General features: G+C 37.4%; 1 protein-coding gene across 1 annotated transcript in view; it reads right to left on the bottom strand.

Moving 5' to 3' along the window:
* The window catches only part of Faf1 (Fas associated factor 1), a 339484-nt gene that overhangs the window by 88059 nt on the left and 228117 nt on the right, over positions 1-23308 (bottom strand). The window lies entirely within an intron of this gene.

Raw genomic sequence — 23308 nt, 5'->3', positions numbered from 1 at the left:
GATGCCAAGATCCTCTCAGTGCTCAAGTGGGCATACACATTTGCGCGCACACACACACACACACACACACACACACACACACACACACACACACACACACACACACACCTCCAAAATAAAGTTTTAAAAAAGTTATGCCAAATCAACTCCCTGAAAACAAAATCTAAAATGACAATTTGGGAAAGACCAAAAGTGATAACATCTAAGGGGATAAATAAGGAAATAAGAGAGGGGAGATAGAAAGACAGACTGAGAAAGTGACAAAAGCTGCAATCAAGTTTATATCTACTAAGTCTATCAGAACTGTTGGAAAACCAAAGAGAGGGAAGATGAGGTCAAATAGTTTCAATTTCAAGTTTGGAAAGGAAAATAAGCAGAACGGCAGATGGTTAGCATGTACTAACTATTCATTTTTCAGTATATAAAGTATAGATCTTTTCTATCTTGCCAATGGAAATCAGGATTATTAGTACGTCAGATACAAAAAAAAATAGTCTTATTTTAATTCAGAGCATGAACTACTTTAGTTTCTTTCAGTCAAAGTCATAATTACACAACTCACTGACTTACATAAATTGTACTTCATTACATGGCACCTACCTATTTAGTGGGGAAGAGATGAAAAACCTCCTCTCCTCTTTAATTTTTGAGATAGGTGTAGCTAGAGTTTTCCTGCCTTGCCCACAGTCAGGACAAATCTTTGTCACGCGCCAGTCCCACAGGCGCTCAGACCCAACCAAGTAAACACAGAGACTTATTTTGCTTACAAACTGTATGGCCGTGGCAGGCTTCTTTCTAACTGTTCTTATAGCTTAAATTAATCTATTTCCACAAATCTATACCTTGCCACGTGGATCGTGGCTTACCGATACTTTACATCTTCCTTGTCCTGGCAGCAGCTCCAGGCAGTCTCCTGCCTTCCTGTTCTTTTATTTCTCCTCTCTGTTAGTACCGTCTATACTTCCTGCCTAACCACGGACAATCAGGTTTTATTTATTGACCAATCAGAGCAATTTGACATACAGACCCAGCACACCCAAATGCAGACCATCTCAGACACCTGCACTCAGACCCGTGGTCCTAATCATCCTCTATGCAGACCTGCTGGGTAAAGCCACGAGGAACCCGAGAACGGGCTCCCACAGGACATACAGAACATCCCACAGCAGATAGGTTCTCATGCAGCCCAGGCTGCTGTCAGACTCCTGATCCTTCTTCTTCTAGCTTGCAAGGGCAGGGATTTCAAGTGTGTGCCACCACACTGGGCCCAGGGAGATTAAATTCTGTAAACTTACTTTTTGCTGAATATGTATGACAGCCACTATTTTTGATTTAAAAAAAAAATGGAGGTCACAATACCGTCACTATCCTATTTAAGGTGATTATAATTTTTCAATGTGATTTCCACAAGTTTAAAGGAGACTCCAAGATAAAGTAGAGTGAACCGATCTTTTAACATATCAATCTTCATTTATTTATTTATTTATTTATTTATTTATTTATTTATTTATTTATTTAACAATACTATTCAGTTCTACATAATAGCCACAGATTCCCTTGTTCTCTCCCTTGCTGCCCCCCTCCCCTTCCCCCCAGCCCACTCCCCATTCCCACCACCTCCAGATCAAGGTCTCCCCCAAGGACTGGGATCCACCTGATAGACTCAGTCCAGGCAGGTCCAGTCCCCTCCTCCCAGATTGAGCCAAGCGTCCCTGCATAAGTCCCAGGTTTCAAACAGCCAACTCATGCAATGAGCACAGGACCTGGTACCACTGCCTAGATGCCTCCCAAACAGATCAAGCCAATCGACTGTCTCACCTATTCAGAGGGCCTGATCCAGTTGGGGGCCCCTCAGCCTTTGGTTCATAGTTCATGTGTTTCCATTCATTTGGTTATTTGTCCTTGTGCTTTATCCAACCTTGGTTTCAACAATTCTCGCTCATATAAACCCTCCTCTTTCTCACTAATTAGACTCCCAGCACTCCACCAGGGGCCTAGCCGTGGATGTCTGCATCCAGATTCCTCTGTCCTTGGATGGGATTTCTGGCACAACTATTAAGGTGTTTGGCCATCCCATCACCAGAGCAGGTCAGTCGCAGCTGTCTCTCGACCATTGCCAGCAGTCTTTTGTGGGGGTATCTTTGTGGATTTCTGTGGGCCTCTTTAGCACTTTTTTTCTTCCTTTTCTCATGTGGTCTTCATTTACCATGGTCTCCTATTCCTTGTTCTCCCTCTCTTTTCTTGATCCAGCTAGGATCTCCCGCTCTCTTTCCCTCGACCCTCGCCCTTCATTGCTCCCACTCATGTCCAGGCTGTTCATGTAGATCTCATCCATTTCTCCGTGTCTTTCTTGCGGTCCCAGCCTGGACATGAATGGGATCAATCTTACAAGGAGGAAATGGAATAAGATATAGAAGACATTCAAAACATTCAGTATATAGGAGGCCCTCAAACTGGTACTTATTTTGTTACTCTTAAATGCTTAATGATATTTAACATTGAAAAAAACTGTTGTGTGTGTCTGTCTGTCCATACACGTGGAAACCTTGCTGAAGTCAGTTCTCTTCCACCTCATGGATCCTGGGGATGAAACTCAAGCCCTTAGGTTGGTGGCAACTGCCTTTACCAATGGAGCCATCCTCTATTTAACATTTTCATCATCAATTTCATGATTAAAATGGTATGTTCACACCAATGCTAAAAATCTTTTTGCGCAATAAGATAAATCAATGAATTGTTAACTAAACAAAAGCAGTTAATGGTTTTACTGTCATTCAGAAAATCAAAGAGCAGAGCAGGGCAGACCGCTCAGTCAGTAAAGTGCTTGTCATACATTATGAAGATCTGAGTTCAATCAACGGTGGCAGTATTTGTAATCCTAATCCAAAGAGGTGGAGATACAGGAAGATGTCTCTCAGGCCAGCCAGCCTAACGTAAACAGCAAATTCACATCTCTAGGAAAAACCATGCTTCACAAAACAAGGTAAAACTCCTGAGGAGTATCTGACGTTAACCTCTAGTCTCCCCATGCACATGCACAAATGTTGATATATACACACATTTAGCAGCCCCATGAACCACATCTTTAATGAGAGGTTACTCAGCAGATGAAAACTGTGTCTAACCTAATGGGTCTGCTCTAATATTACTCAATATTTTGAGTCAAGCCTTTATATACCATGTTTTCACTTCAGCTGCTCATCCATTTCTTTTGAAGCCTCTTTGGTTTAAGAAAGCTGTTCCCTTTAAAAAAGATCCAAGGTATCTTTCTACTAAGGATAAGCCATTTGGTTAACACACACACACACACACACACACACACACACACACACACACACACACATGTTCAGGGTTTGTTCAGTGTTTAAAGATGGATAGAAAGAACAGAAGGTAAGATCAAAGAACTTTGAGGCCACACCCAATCTCACCAACACATAATTAATTCTTCTTTTCTTGCCCTTTCCTCTTAACAGAAAAATATAGTGAAACTCTATTAACTCGAAGTGTGATTTGTCAGACACACCAAAAACAGGCCAGCCAAAGAGTTATGCTTCTGACTACAGTGTTATTCCTGTAAGTCTACCTCCCATTCCATTATCCATCTCTTTTCTGGAGCTTCTTTGGGAAATGTTCTTCAGCATTGCTGGGATAACCCCCCTGCCCTCTGAGGTGGCTTTGAGTTTTGTAGTCGTAGGTCTTTGGTCCACACTGAGTTAGGTAAGAAAGTACAAAGCAAAGCTGCAGAGATGACATAAGCAGTGATCCTCAACTTCCAGTGCCCCAGGAACCACCCAGGAAGTTTCTTTAAAAGGCAAGCTTCCCCAGAGATTCTGACCCAACAGAGCTGGGATGAGGCACAAGAAACAGCCTCTTTAATAGACGTCTCATCCCACGTGATGTCCACATTTTTTAAGAAACCAAAATGGTTTCCCTTTAAGGCTTTTGGTTGTCTCTGAAGGCAGTTCTTAAAGAGGTTATCTCAGAAATGTTTTGGATAATGCAAACTCCACTCCCGCCCAGATATCCCCCTTGAGGAGTCTGGGTTCTTGGGGCACCCACTTGAGACCCTAGAATCATATCCTATTTCCTTAGGTAAGCACTCAGAAAATGTTCATTCCTACTGAAAGACCCTAACCCTTCAGGCTTACACCCCCAAGCCCCAGGAGAATAAGGAACTAAAAAGAAAAGTAGTTCCAAGGGCAACCTGACTCAATCATTACTCAATCACACCTGCCACAATGTAACAATGTAAAGAGATTTCTATTAAGAGATGCACTCAACTGTGACTGGGATAGTTGCAAGTGTTCCAAGAAGGACCACTGTGACCTTTGTGTAAACTCCACTCCCACCCTGATATCCCCCTTGAGGAGTCTGGGTTCTTGGGGCACCCACTTGAGACCCTAGATTTTGGGGTTTATCACTACTAGTTTCATTAGTATTGGTGAGCTCCAACCTGATGTGGCACACATAAGCAAGTATCTTACAAGTCCATGAGACATTTTCATAGACAGAAAACAAAACGAGTGGGAGATTATAATACAAAATTAAATATTTAGGGAAGACCTCACTGGAAAGTAGACATTTGATCAAAGACTCAAAAGAGTTGAAAGATGAAGTCAACAGCAGGCAGGGAACAGCAAATACAGAGACATTGAAACTGAAGAGAAGGTAACAAGGACCTTGGTTACCTCATTCAGTATAGTTCGCAGTTCCATTCAGTTGCCTGAAATTTTCACCATTTCCTTTTGCTTTACAGCTAAATCGAATACCAATGTATGCATGTATGACGTTTTCATTATCCATTCATCAGCTGAAGGACAGCTAGATTGTTTCCATTTCCTAGCTATTGTGAATAGAGTATCATTGAAATGGCTAAAAAAGTATCTATGGAGTAGGATACAAAGTCTCCTGGACACATGCCAACAAGCTAGGTCTTACAGCAGATCAACTTTTGGTTTTCTGGGAATTCTCCACACTGATTTCCATAGTGGCCCCATGGGTTTACAAAACCACCAACAGCAAATCAGGATTCCTTTCCTAGAATCCTCATCAGCGTTTGTTGTCACTTGTTTTCTTAATTTTAACTATCCTGAGTGAGGCAAAATGAAATCACAAAATAGTCTTAATTTGCATTTCCTGATTGCTAAGGATGTTGATCCTAGGTCTGAATCAACTATGGAAATCAGTGTGGAGAAGTCTCAGAAAACCAAAAGTTGATCTGCTGTAAGACCTAGCTTGTTGGCATGTGTCCAGTAGACTCTGGACACATGTGGCCTGGAACTCAGAGAGATCTAGGCAGATCTCTGCCTCTGGAATGCTAGGATTAAAGGCGTGTGTGCCACCATTTTCTGGCCTCTATATCTAGTAGCTATTCTGTTCTCTGACCCCAGATAAGTTTATTAGGGTGCACAATATTTGGGGGGAACACAATATCACCACATGCAAAGAGTTTACATGGAGTTATGCCACACAAGGTGATAATGCTCCCCAAGAACCACAGACTTTCTTACAAAAACCCTAGTGTCAGGCTTAGGAAAGCTCACTTTGAGGTGTTAGTCAGGGGATTCCAACAAACTCCAGGCAATAGAGTCTACTACCATTCCTTTGGTTGCCTGCAAAAACCTGCAGGTAAGAGCCTACTCCTGAACACACCACATACTTCAGACACAGGACCTGGAATAATCAAGCTGCAACGAAGATGGAAGCCTCCTTGAGGACTAATTCCCATAGTATCCAAAAGTGCTATGCAAGCTGCCAAAGGAGAAAAGCAACCAACAGTTCTAAAATCGTTCATAGTTGCAAAACCTATAAATTACGATTGCAGGTCTGGCAGGCTATCTCCAATAATGACAACAGTGCCCCACTGTAACTTTGGAGGCTACAAACAACTGTCTGATTGGATCTAAAGCCATTCCACAGGAGGGATTTCATGCCCAGTAATATAAACCTACCAGACACCTGTAGCTAGCCAACTTAGATGAGAACCCACTACTGCCATTCTCTTAAAAGAATATAATTCCTAAATGCATTCTCAACACTTATCTTTATACTCACGATAAGCAGAGCTCTCAACCCTATCAAAGAACCTCCTTTTTGTAAAAGACAGAGAATTTTACAGAAATCTCCAATTGGTCAAAATGCAGAGAATTGGGTGCCTAGCCCCAAAAGTACGTCTATATAATGCAACCCCTATACGTAAGGCTCAGGGATCATTAAGGAAGAGGGGGTGGAAGAAAGAGTGTAAGAGTCAGACACCTGCTGTTAGATAACGTTTTCTAGACAAGTCAGGGATTCTGTACTCATGAAATAACAGCAATATGGTTGCTGACACAAGACCTACATAATAACAACACACCAATGTGGACAGGAACATATACAAGGGCGTACCCCAGATGAAGAGTTATAGGCAATCAGTGGCTGCAGAGAGGAGAATCAGTCTTCTCCAGAGACACATCACCTGACAGGCTATCCAAACCCAAGTACTCAGTATTGAATACAAGTACATAATAAAAACAACACTAAAGGAGGTGGTCTTTGTGCGTGCGTGTAAGTAAGTAAAACAAAAGTAACTATAGAAACAGAGGTCATGAACTTGAGAAGTAGTAGAAAGGAAGATATGGGAAGAATTGGAGGGAGGAAGGAGGGGTGAAAATTATGTAAATTTAGTACTTATGCATGAAATTCTAAAAAAAAATTTAATCAAAGTTCACACGTAGGTAAGTATGGCTAGAGTAAAACAAACCATAAAGTCAAGATAGATGGCTGTGACTATACGGTAAAAACGATTATAATAAAAGTCAAGAAATAAATGAAAAAAGTCCTCTGAATTTCAAACCATATTACAAGGCTTAATATACAAAGAACTTTTACAAACTATTAAGTAAAAGATAAGCTTACCCAGTAGAAACTCAGGAACTCTGGACTGACAGCTGTGGAGCCTGCATGGGACTGGACTGGGCCCTCTGCATGGGCAAAACAGTTCTGTAGCTTGGTCTGTTTTAGGGGACCCCTGACAATAGGAATAGGATCTATCCCTGGTGTATGAACTGGCTTTGAAGCCCATTGCCTATGGTGGGACACCTTGCACAGCCTTGATGCAGGTGGAGGGGCTTAGACTTGCCTTAGCTGAATGTGCCAGGCTTTGCTAACTCCCCATGGAAGGCCACACCTTTTTGGAGGAGGGGATGGGGAGTGGACTAGGAGAGATGGGGGTGGGGGGGACAGGAGGAGGGATGAGGGGGAGATCTGTGGATCTTACAGAAGCAGCTAAGTCTAAGACATATGTGATGGGGCTCAAAATAACTCATAATGAGCTAAATCCGATTTATTTTTAATTTTTAAAGATTTATTTATTTGATTATTTTATGGGTATCAGTGTTTATCTGAATGTATATGTCTGTGCACCATGTGTGTGCCTGGTCCCCACAGAGGTCAGAAGAGGGTGTCATATATCCTGGCACTGAAGTTACAAAAGGATATCACTGAAGTTACAAAAGGATATCAGCCAACATGGGGATGCTGGGAATTGAACCTCTGAAATTGCAACAAATGCTCTTACCACTGAGCCAATTCTCTAGCCCTGAGCTAAATCTCATTTAAATCTATTCTAAGCACCATTTTTTTTCAACTGTCAGATTAGTAAAGATTAAGGAAACAGTCACTTCTACTCACAGAATATCAAAGGAACTGGTAACATCTCTATCACTGGGAATGTGGCAGTATATATTAAAAATTACAAGTGTATATATACCCTCAAATTATGACTTTTATACCTGGGCATTTGATTAATAGATATGTTTGCATGGAAAATTATCAGTGTACAAAATTAAACACTCCAGGTTGATAATGGCATAATAATGATTACTACTCAAATTTTATCATAGTAATATACTGACATTTGAGATGGCTGAATAATAGTCCACTGAGTAGACGTAAGTCTTACTGTGTTTCTGACAGTTCTGAACTAGGTATGTATTCTCAGTTTTAATCACTACAAAAGCATACATTAAATATCCTCAAGTATTTACTTAAGAAAAAGTCTGTGAAGCATGCTTATTGGGCAAGAGTATGCTAATATTAATGATTATTGATACATATAAAATTATTTTCTAAAAGGTTGGTATAATGCTTTTTAAGCACACTGAAGACATTTTAAACATGAAGGCAGACTACAGGCAATTTTAAGAAAACAGGATGTGATTTGTGGAGGACTAAACTGAAGAAAAAAAAAAACCATTTCATATTTGTTTGAAGCTTAAACTTTCTGTTGTGTCAAAAAATTGCTAGCCAGACTTTAAAAATAAAACACACACACACACACACACACACACACACACACACACACACACAAAACCCTACATAATTTTTTTTTTTATTGTTTGGTGGTGTTAGGGAATGAATATAGACCTCCCATATCCTAGGAAATTGTAATACCCCTATTTTTTTACCCCCAAACTGTAACTTCTTAGTCTCTGTTATTTATAAACCAAATCTTGGTAAAAAGGCTTTGAGACCTGACAGTTTAATAACTGGGGAGTAGTTAAGCTATGGAGGACTGATTTGTAATTTTTTTTGGAGGGGAACAATAATTTTTTAAGTTGGTAATCAGTTTTTTCTTACCATTTTTAGCTGGAGCATTCTAAAAATACATAATCTAAAAATACGAAACCTGTAGTGTAGGCAACTCAAAAAAAATCTAGATTTTTGACTATCTTAGACAACTCAATTGGTTGTCTAAGCAAATATTCCCCAATACAAAAGTATTGTGAAATCAAACACTTTTCTTTCCCAGACATTTGCAATAAGTACCTCTTATCTAAGCTGGGCATGGTAACACATGCTTTTAATCAGGAGATAGAGGCAAGTAGATGTCTGAGTTCAAGACCAACCTGATCTACAAAGTGAGTTCCAGGACAGCCAGGGCTACACAGAGAAACTATGTCTCAACTCCCCCCACACCCACCCCACACGCTATACAAAAAAAGAAAAGAAAGGAAAAGAAAGGAAAGGAAGAAAGAAAAAAGTACTGCTTATCTGTAGTAAGAGAGAAGCTTAATTTTTCTTATAATGTAAATCACAGAATCTTAGTTGAAAGGAGTAATAGAATAATTTGATTTCTTCTCCTGCAATGTAGAGAAGACTTCTTTTCCAGGGGCTACAGAAGAGAGTGGGTGAACATTAAATTCTACATAACATTTCTTCTTTGTATTGTTTTTCACTAGTCAATAAACAAAGGCCTAGTGGATATATGACGTAACAATTTTTGTCTTAAGGACACTGAGAATATTTTGGCTTTCACTAATCAAAGTCTCCAAACAGTTGTCTGGTCTATGATTGGGGCTTGTATTTAATAATTTAGATTATGTGCTAAGGGGAAAATACAGAGAATGAGAGATTAAAATTTACAGTGCAAGGTGGTGCTCCTAGACACCTACTAGGAAATGAATCTACTTTTTATCTACTTCTGTTCATAATGCCTAATGCTTAACATGTATTTAGTAGATAGATGGGCCAATTCATGCCTCAGTAACCTTTATCTGTACTATGACAAGGTTAGAAATATAGCCTTCTTGTATTCGAATGATTTTTGAAATCTGTTTAATTTAAAAAGAGTATAAATTACAATGGTTTTCAGTGTTCCTCTGAGTTTCTACCTTTAGTAGGACCATGAAAATGAGTAGGTGTTGACTGACAAGTTTGTAATTCTAAACTTCCTTTCTGATTTTTTTTTTTAGCAAACTATGTAGTTTTTGTAAATTTACATTTTTAAAAATCACCCACTGACTTAGGAAAGCTGAAAAATATCCAAAAATTACGATATCCTATTACATGTAGCAGTGTCTTATGGGAAAATCAAAGACAATGAAGACAGACAAGCTTGACACTGTCACTTATTAAGTGTCTCTTTGGACAACTTTCTGTGAGCATCTACTTTCTCATCTATATAAGGAAGACAATGACACCTAATTTCAGAATTAGTCTTAGATTATCAGTACTACTTCCCCCCTTTCCTTATGTGCTTCAGAGTCTAAGCCAGCTTCCCTTCCTCACCAATGAAAGATACACTTCCTAAAATAAGTTTCCTATTGTATAACTACCAGCCATAAGACAATGTCCTCCTGTGAGTAGACAACTGAAACTGTACCTGTATCTCCCATGCTCCTTTTTTTTTTTCAACTGCCAGATTTGGAAATGTTATGATTTTATTATATAAAACATTTCAGCATTCTTTATTCCAGGACTGGTTAGTTTCTCTTAGAATAAATATATGAAATTTCTTATGTGAAAAGCAACATCACTCTAATGGATAAGAAATGTAGGAAAGTTAAGACTCTACACACAGGAAGAAAGTCTTTACAGTATAAAAGATGAACACTGCAAAGTATTAGCACTTCTTCAGTCAATCATCAAACCTTTCAATCAATAATCAAGTACAACCCAGCAGTTTGTAAGGTTCACATCACTTGAGACAGCTAATGCTTGACAAGAGTGAACAGGCATGTCAACAATGCAGAATCTCTCTACAGTCTATATCTGCCATGTGTGCTACATCATCAAAAAGTATTTAGGGACCATCTCACCTAAGCTCCCTAAAGAATTATCATTACTGAAAAAAGAATTAGTTTAAAACCCTCTATTTTCTCCAGGGGGTTAATATTTTAAATTTTCATTTGAAATAATTAGTCTTTTACAAAGCAACAGTAGAAAACAGCTGTCTATTACTATCCTTTCTGATTTTCAAATAGAAAGTTATTCAATAAAATTCATCCTTGAATTTAATGTCAGGAAATCTGGAGAGGCATTGTTAGGATTCCATACACAGGACAGTAACTATAATAGTTAAAATGTGTGAAGAGTTACAAATACTTGTGAAGTTCTTTTTACCCATTCACTGCTAGAATTATTGAGCAGAATTTGGTATTATACTAGAAAAGTTAAGTGAACCTAAGTGTTTATAAATATTCATCTATTTACCGTTGTTGGCTGGTTTTCATCTGATTTATTTTAACACTGTATTTAATATAACAGTTACATTCATTTTTTTAAAGCAGGAAAACTGTAAATGACAAAAAAAGACACATAGAGAAGAGAAAATAAAGGGGCAAGAATGTCTTCCCAATATAAGCTAGCATCTTGGCGAATAGTGAATGCTTATTAATTAATATTTTGAGGAGATAAACAAATGTATAGAATAACTAGGATAGTAAAGGGGTGATAAAGAAATAACTATCATTTGAAGTGTGTAAGTAGCTTGACTTTTAAAAGTAATACAGCAGACTCACTCTCAGTTCCCTGCAAAGTCTAGAACAGAGGCTTATAGGAATGATGTACGAATGCTAGTAGACTGCCAAGACCATGAGCATGCTAAGCTTGGACAATCTGGACTTCAAGAGGAGAAAACAAGGAGAAGCTTTAAGGGATCGTTTAGGATAAGATTCAGAAACACAGGCTAAGCTGAGTAAGTTCATCTATCACTGGGGAGAGTGGTCTCAAACACTTAACTACTTGCCTTTGTCCTCTGAACATTTTCTTGTATGAGAGAAAAATCAAATACACTCACACACACACATACACATATATAACCAAATGCACTAAGCACTATATACCAGGCATTTAAAATTATTTATTTTGGGGTGCATGTGGTGTGGAGTCAGTTTTCTCCTTCCACTGTTTGTGTTCCAGAACAGGTACACCACCTATTAAGCATCTCACTAGCCTAAGGCATTTAAAAATTATTTAAAATCCACTGTAATTTAAGAAGGTTTCATATTGCGCATGTTTCCCTGTACCCTCATATCCCTCCTTCTTGCCCCTACTTCCTGTTAACTCCCTTTGTTCTCCAGTTTCACTTCTACTACCATGTCTTATAATACACAATTTTTATATATGTATATTAAAGCTAGGAATCACAAAAGAGAAAAAACATGTTATTTGTCTTTCTGAGAGTGGCTTATCTCACTCAATATGATTACCTCTAGTTGCATCCAATTTCCTGCAAGCAACATAACTGTTCATTTTAAGGCTGAAAAAACTTCCATTGTATATACAATGCCCTTTTTCTTTATGCATTCCTTTGATGTTGGAAACCTAGGTTGGTTATATAACTCTGTTATAGCAAAAAGTGCTGTCACAGACATTGATGTGACACAAACCCCATGAAGAGCTGACTTGGAGTCTGCTGATAAAAAGCCATATGGTGGCATCTATTCAGATATCTGAGAAAACTTCATACTCATATTCATAGTGCCTAGGCTAGTTTATATCTCTAGCAACAATATAGATGGTTTCGCTTTTGTTCACATCATGGTCAGCATTTCTTGTTTCCTCAATTACTGTCATTCTGACTTGAATAGGAAGAAATCTTAATGTATTTTCAATTTCCATTTATCTGATGGGTAGTAAAATTATACATTTTTCTTACTATATTTCCTTCCTTCCTTCCTTCCTTCCTTCCTTCCTTCCTTCCTTCCTTCCTTCCTTCCTTCCTTCCTTCCTTCCTTCCTTCCTTTCCTTCCTTCCTTCCTTCCTTCGTGCGTGTGCATGTGTGCGCGCGCATGCCATGCTGTGTGGATTGCTTACTGAATGACTTTCTGAACCTATACCATATACCAGTGTTCTTAGCTGCTCAATGTGTGAGATAATAAACAGACTGTTTTCAGGTGCTTAGCTTATGGTAATTTGTGAAGGTCAGAGGACACAATGGAGTCAGCTTTCCTTCCAACTTTACATGTGTTCTGGGGTCCAAACTCAGGTCACCAGGCTTGTGCTGCAAGTATCCTCTACCTGCTGAGCCATCCCACTGGCCCTCATATGTTTACTAGACATTTCTATGCCATTTTTGATAACTGTTTATTGTCCCACTTATTGACTGGGGTGTTTATGTGTTGTTTAGTGTCTGTTCTCTGTTCTTTGTGCAGTATAGCCATTAATCCTCTGGCAGATGTGAATCTGGCAAAATTTTCTCCTATAAGTTTGTCTTATAGGAGAATAAATCTGTCTCTTCACTAGAATGTTTCCTTTTCTATATAGAAGTTTTTACATTTCATGTGTGCTGATTTATTTCCTTATTTCCTGAGCTACTTGAGTCTCACTGAGAGTCCTTGTCCATGTCTGTAGTTTGAAGTGTTTTACCTCTGAGTTTCAGAGTTTCATGTCTTACATTAAGGTCTTCTTGATCCATTTGGAGTAGATTACTGTACAGGGCAGAGATAACGATCTAGTTTCATTCTTTACATGTGGATATCCAGTTTTCTCACACCATTTTTTTGAAGGGACAATATTTCTCCAGTAATTTTGGCATCTTTGTCAATAATCAGGTGACTGCTTGGATTAGTTAAAATTATTATTATTATTATTATTATTATTATGTGTGCTTGCATGGTGGTGGTGGGTATGTGTGGAATACACATGTGTAGGAATCAGAGGACAAGTTTGTAGGGTTGATTCTCTTCTACTTTTATGTAGATTCTGCAAATTGAACTTTTGATTCCAGGTTTGCATATCAAATGCCGTTACCCACTGCGCCATCCCATAGGCCCAGTTTTGTGGGTTTGTATCTCAGTCTTCTATTATACTCAATTAATTTGTATGTCTGTTTCTATGCCAGTACCATGCTATTTTGGTTACTATTATGCTAGACTTTTAAATTTATCATTTCATTTAATTCTAATAACAACTCTGAGGTGTATGGTTTAATCTCCACTTTACAATATGGAAACTGCATCATAATGAAGGTTTACACAAGTTGCTCAAGGTCTGTATAGTTACCTAATAGCATAGTCAGAATTTGAATTTGGTCGGATTAAACTTAAAACTCATCTATAATCTTAATCATCCTACACTCTTAGAACATCCAACAAATAATCCTGAGCAGCACAATAAGATAAGAAGTGAAAAAAAAATGATAGACCACTGGCCCTTATTAAGTTTATACTCTAGTGGAAGAGCTAGAGAATAAATGTGAAAATGTCCATAAATAATGGCTTAATATGGAAATAAGGGTGCTATGAAAGAAAATGCTGGGAAGGACGGCCTTTTACAGATAGGTTTGTAAGACCTTTCTGGGCAGGAAACATTTAAAATGAGACTGCAAGGACAGAAAAACAGGGTTATTTGTCTTTTTGTTGGCTTCTGTTTTCTTAAGCAACTGGGAGGGAGATTAGAGTCCAGCGTAATGTGTTTAGTAAATCAAGAGTATGAATACATATCTCACCAGGTCAAAGAAATTTTGGTGTGCATAAATTCAGTAGAGATAAAAGAAGACTACTTTAGGTCAGGTGTGGGAGTGTATACCTTAGATCTCAGCACTCAGGAGGCAGAGAAAGGAGAAGTTCTGTGAGTTTGCACTGAGACCAGCCAGTATACACAGTGAGCTCCAAGACAGCTAGGACCACATAGTGAAACGCTGTCTTATAAACAAAACACCAGTTTAATGCTGAGACTATGCCAAGGAAAGGAAAATAATCTCTTCAGGATTCTCTAAACTGTGACTATAGACTGATGCAAAGCAGATAAAAGCAGTAGGAAACTTTTAAAAAAGTAAACAATAAAAATCTATCACTTTTCTTCTGGTATTCTAATGTTAACAATTTCAGAAATACAGGCATGTGTTTGAGGAAAGAAAATTGTTCCATAAATGAGTTACCTAAACACATTCCAGAGCATTAGAATTTTTCTGTAGGTAAGGGTACTATTTGGTAATTTAGGTCATTAAAATTGTTAGTCATTAATATTTGTCTACACAGACTGACAAGCAAACACTGAACAAAACGTGAGAGAAACCAGTTTCCACATTTTATATGGTTGAATTAACATGGCTCTTTTATAACTTTGGTTGACTTACTACCAGCATTTATAGAAGAGGAGACATGTACTACTCATTTAAATGATATAGAACCTATGATTCATAAAAACCCTTCAAAAACAACTATAAATAAAAGTAGATTAATAACAAAACCAGGTGTGGTAGCACAAGCATTTAATCTCAGCACTCAGGAGGCAGAGGCAGGTAGATCTTTGTGAGTTCCAGGACTACCACGTGATGTATATAGCAAGTTCCTGGCCTATAAGGGTTACACAGTAAGACCCCGTCTTAAAAAAAAAAAAGTTTTCATGGATGTAGCCTCTGACATTTCTAGGAGACAAAAACTTCATTTTCTTTTGGCTCTTACAATCATTCACAACCTCTTCTTTAATGATGCTTGAGCCTTAGGTGCAGGAATTATGCTGTAGATATTGCAGTTTAGGGATGAGGACCACACAATTTCTTGTTCTTTATATTTTGATCAGTTGTGATGACTTCAATATCAATGGTCATCCCTGAGATCATATACACATAGATAACATGAGCAAGTTGTATTTATGTGTTTAGGAGTGTGTGTGTGTGTGTGTGTGTGTGTGTGTGTGTGTTTATAACAGTAAAGAAAAAGAGGTCATGAATTAGAGACAAAACAAGGGAAGGTGTATACGGAGGGATTGGAAGGAGGAAAGGGAAGATCATGTAAATATAATTTTAAAAATAAAAACTTATTAAAAATAAATTTAACAACAACAACAAAGTTTAACAATGACAGAGAAGTTATGAAAAGAATTCATACATTTTCAACTTCAAGCAAGAAGGAAAGCAAAGAACATGGTGGGATATATGTATTTTAAAATACTAAATTTTAAATGTCTTTCAAATTTGTTTCAGTTGGTGATTCATGTTTTGAAATCTATATAAACAGTGGGTCAAGTAACTGACAGTAATATTTTATGACTCTATATATCCTCAAATATAAGATTGTGAGCCACTAGAGGTGACTATATGTAAGCATATACATATGGACAGCGATACAGAAGTACACTAGAAGGAGTCAAAGAATCAGAAAAAGATTTAACCACAGATCACAAAGGTGACAAAGCTTGGTGTCACACTTAGACTTCATGCATCTTGAAAAGGTGAAGATGCTTTCAATTCTGTATATCTAAAATATTCAAAGCACATAATACTTAAGAGAAAGAACACACAGAACAACTGAGTAATAAGTTGTATGACAAAAGCAGGATTTGATACAAAACTTTTAAATTTAGTGATATGCTTTTATACTGGCATTTCAATAGTATTGTTTTTATACTGTTCTTTTCTAGCAAAAATTCTCATATAGACTGCCCATTGACAACTATGAGTTAAATGTACACTCCCTGAATATTATTAACTAGATCAATATGGAGGACAGATGGGCTTTCCTACCACAAATGTTTTTAGTCCAATACAATCATGTACCATCAGGCGGTTGTAATTGCAGGACCAGGAATTGGTGTGGGAAGTATTGAAAATGGAATTAAGAATGGCTTGTAAACTGGTAATTTTAAATTATTTCAAAGGATATTTTAAAAGATAATAAATTCTTACAGAATAAAGAATGTACTGCACATGGTTTAATCATCATCTACATAGATAATGGCTTACTGTTAATAGTACGAGGCCATCACCTTTCACCCATTGCCCCTTTCCCTTCCCTTCAGTACTACTAAGAAACTACTCACAAGTGCACTCCTGGGCAATGCTGAGCAGTAATTATGACTTGCTGACAAAGAGATATGAACAATTACGGAGCCCATTTTGAAACCCTACACTAATAAAGTCATTAGATGCTGCCCTTGCCATGATCCTTCTAAAAGCTTCTGAAGTTACAAGAACACACGGCATTGTTTGCAGGGACAATTGCTGCTGGCAGAACGCAAACCTTGAGTTAAACCATGCTGCAAATTGATCTTGACATTCTGTTAAGACCGCCACTAAAAATCAAAAGCAGAGGAGAAAAGGAGAAAATGAGTGGGCAGGATGTAATCATGGAACAGGAGGGGTTCCTCCTCACCTTCTCTCCTCCCTCTTCACAAAACAAACCAGGGAGAAAATGACAAACTCTCCTGGTGTTTTGGAACCTTTATTTTAAAGCATTAATTAAGTCCTTGACCTGGGATGTTTAGGATGGCAATACACTTCCTTTAAAAGTACTGGAAGGAAAATGTTGCACAAAGGGAATAAAGCTGTTTAAGGAAAATTATATGGAAGTCCGGCATGACATCTCTCTGGAAGTCTTAGTACCCAGACCACAACACATTCATCTGTTTTATCAGACAGCTCTGCAGAATCCTTATTTGTTCCTAGGGAACCAGCTGGAAATTAACACTCCTCTTGTCTTTCACGCAGTCCTTGCACCTGGGCCATATTTGTTGGATTAAATGGAAGTATAGAGTTAGAGTAACATCGTCAGTTAGGCTTCAGCCAGGCATGAACAGCTGAGGAGTTTGGAATTAAGGATAAGCCACTGTGAATATGACTAATTACTGAGATGGAAAATACAGATGAAGACAACCCACTGATGATAAGTGCTTTAAGTCAATTAACTCTTGCCAAGATTAAGTAATGTGGAAAACTATCACCTGAGTATTAAGGCTAACAAGTACCTGTCATCCTAACAGCGGAAGTTCGCATGAACTTAAAATACCAAAGCCGAGGGCGGAAGTTCAAAAGCTAATATCCACAGGCAATGGAATCAAGTCTATGAACACTTGTATCAACTGTGCATACAAAATTTAATACATTGCTGTATGTGTTATATTGCTGTATGTATAACCTGGAACTATAAGAAATTCCTAGGTAACTTTTTGTAGCTACTTTCAACACTCTTTAGAAAATAGTGTACAATGCCTGATTTATTCCTTTGTGCAAAAACTTATGTAAGCAATTGTTCCATATTCATAGCTGTCAGACTATTTAGTTGGTACTACCCTAGTCAAGCTCAGTGTTTGATTTGAGTTTGCTATTATGAGATTTTGTACACCAGCATCTACACTTGCATTTCGAGTACTCCTGATGAGAAAAAGAGAAACTCATTAATCGACACAGATTCCTGGTTAATACTGTGCTTTGCCTGTGCCAAAGTTGTGATGTGATCATCCTTAGTGAAGCAACTTCAGTCTAGAACTTACTCAAAGTGGATGTCCTTCATGCCACTGTTCCCATGTACCAAATAGGTATCCAAATAGATTTAACAGAAGCAAGAAAAACTAATACTTACTGTGCTGGTGCTTTATATAATATTATTTATGGTAATTGGGTAGGGATCAAATGAAATGTACTTGGCCCCAGGATGTATCTCACCATATGGACAGTCCATCACTCTTGTTCTATAGATTTTTACCTTCATTAATGCTATCATCACTGCAGGAGGTTCAGTGCAATCTCAGAATGCTCCATTTTGAATGCCCAATTGCTTCTGGGGTATCAGAGACTTGGTAAAGATGAGGAAAAAAAATTCTGGAACCACTAGATGAATTCATCTAGGTTGGGAGTCAAGTCTTTTGCCAGATGGCCCAGGGGCACATGCGGCATAGGAGCATAGTGTATGACATTCTGGGGCCAGTAGAAAACAGTGTTAAGTTAGGGCATTTTTGTTGTTATTGTTCATTTTGTAAGGAAAGGAAGACTTTAGTTTTATTATTCCTATGAATGACTTCAAGGGAAGATGATACAATTATAGACACAGCAGCATTATTCTAACTCATTATTTAACAAACCTACAGGAGACTCTTTACTTATAACCAATATAGTACTTACTTTTCAAAAAGGCATCGTGCAAAGCAATGAGATTATAGACCCAGCACCCCAGGGGGATGACAATCTATCAGGAAACACCACATAACAGAATAAATACTAGAAAGCCTAGGGATATTATGGGAACATATAGAAAGTGCATTAACTCACACTGAGGCAACAGGAATGGGGTGGGGACATGTAAAACTTCTTGATGGTGACATCTATTTTAAATTTTAAGTAATCATTCTTCCACAGCTAAGCATTAATTCACTAAGAATACATTGTACTAAAAAGTTTTTTTTTTATTAGCTGACTCCATGATATTTTTCTGTTGTTACACATCTAAAGAGACAATTAATTTCTGATCTACTGACTAAGCATATGTCAATATTGGATTAAGTCACCAATAAAACTTTTCTAGATCTGTCTATCCCAGATGGGTGAAGTTAATTCTCAGCCTGGTTCATACCATACATGTTTATATTAGCTGGTAGCTCCATCTCTATGTCTACAATTATCTCAGCCACTGACTGCATTCCAAATATTTAATTATGATGTTTTAAATAGTAGTACACTTTGGTAAATTTGCAAGCCAATAGGCTAGGAATGCTACTAACATGCCTATCTTTAAATCAAATGAGCAAAATTTGGGATTTTATTTTATCTTCTTGTGTATCATCTGATTCAAATCCTTCTGTGACCTACTGAGGTACAGCAACTCAATAAAATTCACTTTTAAGTCCTTTGTACACATTTTATGTTAGAAATTACTTATTGCATCTATCATATTAACTATGTTTTGAGGGATGATATGGTATTGCTGTGGGATGGTCTGTATGTCAAATTACTCTGATTGGTCAATAAATAAAACACTGATTGGCCAGTGGCTAGGCAGGAAGTATAGGCGGGACTAACAGAGAGGAAAAAAAAAAGAATAGGAAGGCAGGAGGAGACACTGCCAGCTGCCACCATGACAAGCAGCATGTGAAGATGCCAGTAAGCCATGAGCCACGTGGCAAGGTATAGATTTATGGAAATGGATTAATTTAAGCTATAAGAACAGTTAGCAAGAAGTCTGCCACAGCCATACAGTTTGTAAGCAATATAAGTCTCTGTGTTTACTTGGTTGAGTCTGAGTGGCTGTGGGACTGGTGGGTGACAGAGATTCATCCTGACTGTGGGCCAGGCAGGAAAACTCCAGCTACATGGTATGTTGGTCAACATTTCAGTTTCTTAGCATCAATTCTGATTCATATTAAACACTCAGTGGGTATTTACTCCTGTGAATAAACACACAGGAATATACATTTTCTTAACTTATTTCTTAGGGGCTGCAGCTATGGCTCAGTGGTTAGGAGCAAGTGTTGCTCTTACAGAGGACCCACATTTGATTCCCAGCACCCAAATGGTGTCTCACAATCATTCATAACTCCACTTCCAGGTGATCCAACACTCTCTTCGGACTTCCATTGCCACCAGACACACCTTTGGTTCAGATATATGTAGGGAAACTATCCAAGCACATAAAATAAATTTAATAAAAGATCTGTCTGGAACTTATGCATAAAATTTTCTTGTTTAGTATCATCTGGTCCTTTTTAATTCTTTCACTTATAGGTATATCTTATATTTCTATCAGGAATACTGGTCAAATGGACAGTTAAGAAATTATATCATCTAGCACTTCTGAAGATTACCAAGGGCTTTCTGCTTATTTCTGTAAGAAAGAATGATTCTACAAATCCAACTAGACTACAGCCAACAATACTACAAACTTTTCTAACTAAGAAAGCACATTTAAATAAGAGTCCCTGAAATTATAAGCAACATTAGATGGAATTGGATATAGGTATTTATTGGTTAAATACTTACTAAATTTCTTTCTCAAAAATTTAAAAGGTATTTTGCTTAATAAAACAAATTTTTTAGGACATCACAATTAATAAGGGAGAAGGTAGACATTAATCAATACTGCTAAAGTTTAGTTACTCAGTTTAGATTTGGAATGTTCAATGATCAATATAGAATTTATCACAATTCATTTTATATTGACATGGAGTGGTCTACCTATTTATTCAACATGGGCAGTTATTTGCATCAGTTATTAGACCAGAGAAATCCAAATCAACACAAAACATCTTATAGAATGTTTAATATTTCACTTCTTAGCTAGACATGGTGGTGTGAAGGGCAGAAAAATTAGGAAATTTAATTTATATTAGTAAGCGGCACTCATATCAGTAAAAACCAAAGCGTTCACTTAGCTTAATAAATAACCTTCACTTACCCTCTACATAATCTAAGGTTCATAGTAAATTGTGACTGGAGGATTGACTCTTCTATGGGGCTTAATTATAATATTTCCTAAGTAATAAAGTATTTGATCAGCAAGTTCATTCTCATCTTGGACATCAATATCCAGAGGTGTAACATCACTTTTAGTCCCAGAAAGCTACCAAGGAAGCACCTAGTCCAAAGAGTTCACAGGTTTAGGATTCTCTACATTCGTATGATTTGTCCAAATAGGACAGCTACATGTGAGACCAGAAAAACTACTATGAATTTATTTCCAAATATTCTATATCTATTCTAAAGAAATCACAGTTTAGGGCTGGCCTCAATTGGTAGCCTGCTTGCCAAGTGTTGTTTGAAGCTCTGAGTTCAACCCTCAGCACCACATAGCAAGTTTGAGGTCAACCTGTGCAAAGTAGCTAGAAGGCAGGAAAGCAGGAAGATAGGAAGGCAGGAAAGAAGACGGACAGGCGGGCAGGCAGATATAAATCTCAGAAGGAGACATACAGCATGAATCTACTTCCTGGGGAAAGCACTTTGTCTTTGCATATGTCAATGTCTCAATTCAGTTCTCTAGTAATACACAACTGATGTCCGAACCCCTTTTAAAATGCAGCCCAATGATCACTAAATATTAGTACAAGCAGTATTTAACTGAATTGAGAATGCAAGTTAGACATTTACCACTCCCAGTTAAAAGAATCAAATGACTGATGCAATTATGTTTCCTGATAAACATCTTTGGATAAATGTGATATAAAATATCCAAGAAGGATCAAGCAGCAGGAAATCCAATTAAACAATTTTCTTTAAATGAATCTATGATAAGTAATAAGAAATATGTGGAAATAAATCAACCCAATAATCTCACAGTTTTATAGATCAAAGGAAATCTTCTTTTGCTGTTTGGGAGATACGCTATTTTAATGAATTTTAATCTTATATTTATAAAATATGTATTTTTCAATTTGCCTCAAGTAATGATGAGACTGTTCATCAAAAGTAGCTATAGCAGTCTATTTACTACTTTCATATAGAGAAATGGAACACCTAAATTTAAAATTCATTTTAATATGTAATATGAACAGAAATAGCTTTTTGAGTAAGCACAATATTTTTTATTGCAATGTCCATTTGTAGTTTCTATCAATGTTTATTAAGCTGAGTTTCCAGATGTTTCTATATTCAGTCTTTAGTATCATTTCTTACTTCCATCACAATTAATAACGGACACCATGGTTTTAAAATGTGAATTGAAACTGCCTATCATCCTTCATTGTCAGTCCCGCAATTCACTGTGAAATAGTTAAACAGAGCCTTTATTTATTTTTTTAAGTGTCATAAGGAGTTAATAGGACACAGCTGTACTGGCTCTTTCTAATAAGCAGCTTCTGTCGCTTTGGTCACCACAGGTGTCTCTGTAACCTGCAAACTCTTATTACTAGTGTATCAAAGTTGTGCTACTTAACAGGCTTCTTTAGTAAAACATAACAAAGCAATTACATGGCTGTTGATTGCTAGTCATAAAAAAACCCTCAAACACTGTTTTTCAAAAGAAACTACACTGCAATTTTTTGTCATTGTAAAATAAAAGGAACTAAAGAATTAAATGGAGGACAGAACAAAATGACAGCAGGTAGCCAGCTGAACTTAGCCACTACAGATGGTTCAGAAATAGTGTTTCCTTCTCCACGAGCTGTGGATAAAAGAAAAGGAGGAGATTCCTTACTGCCAGTGAATGGCAAAAGATTTAGCCAAGTCTTCAGTCTATGTATTTTGCCTCATGAAAGACCTTCCATGCTGCATTTTTATCTGTTTTTGGCACTGCTTTTCATCACCTTTAACTGAGTGTGAATAATAACCTGATTTAATTTAAACAAATACAGGTGCTAAAGGTTCTTTATTTATGTATAACAGGGAACATTTCCAAGGCAAAACCAAGTCATCCTAGGAAATTTCCTAACCATTTGCTTAAAGAAATGAAGTATTAGGTGAAGAAATTGCTCCACCACTCTTTTACCTCATAATTAAGGGGAGAACCATTTTTCTTTTCAGATTCACATTACATAAAATTAAGTCTGAATAATGACCAAAACTTCAGCCAGCTATAAAAATAACAAAAAGACAAATCAAATTATCCCAAATTGTTCTACAACTGCTTGTTAAGTAACCATGACAGGCTTGCTTTGAAGTGAATTTATTTAATCTTCCTCTCTGTTTAAAAGTCTGTGATTACGACTATATTAGCACACCCAAAGTAGCATCATGGAATGTTATGACCACATGTGTAATTAAACACAATGAAAATTATTTCAGGAAGGATACTGAAAGAGGCAGATTATGAAGAATTACTTATCATAGATATTATGATCAGCAAACTAAGTTTTATGCTGACAACTAGAAAAGGCTTTTTTTCCCCTCCTATGGAGAATA

The sequence above is a fragment of the Peromyscus maniculatus genome, chromosome 2 (assembly GCF_049852395.1).
Source record: "Peromyscus maniculatus bairdii isolate BWxNUB_F1_BW_parent chromosome 2, HU_Pman_BW_mat_3.1, whole genome shotgun sequence".
NCBI classification, from domain to species: Eukaryota; Metazoa; Chordata; class Mammalia; order Rodentia; family Cricetidae; genus Peromyscus; species Peromyscus maniculatus.
The sequence above is the reverse complement of the archived record's forward strand: the minus strand, read 5'-3'. Positions and strand labels throughout refer to the sequence as shown.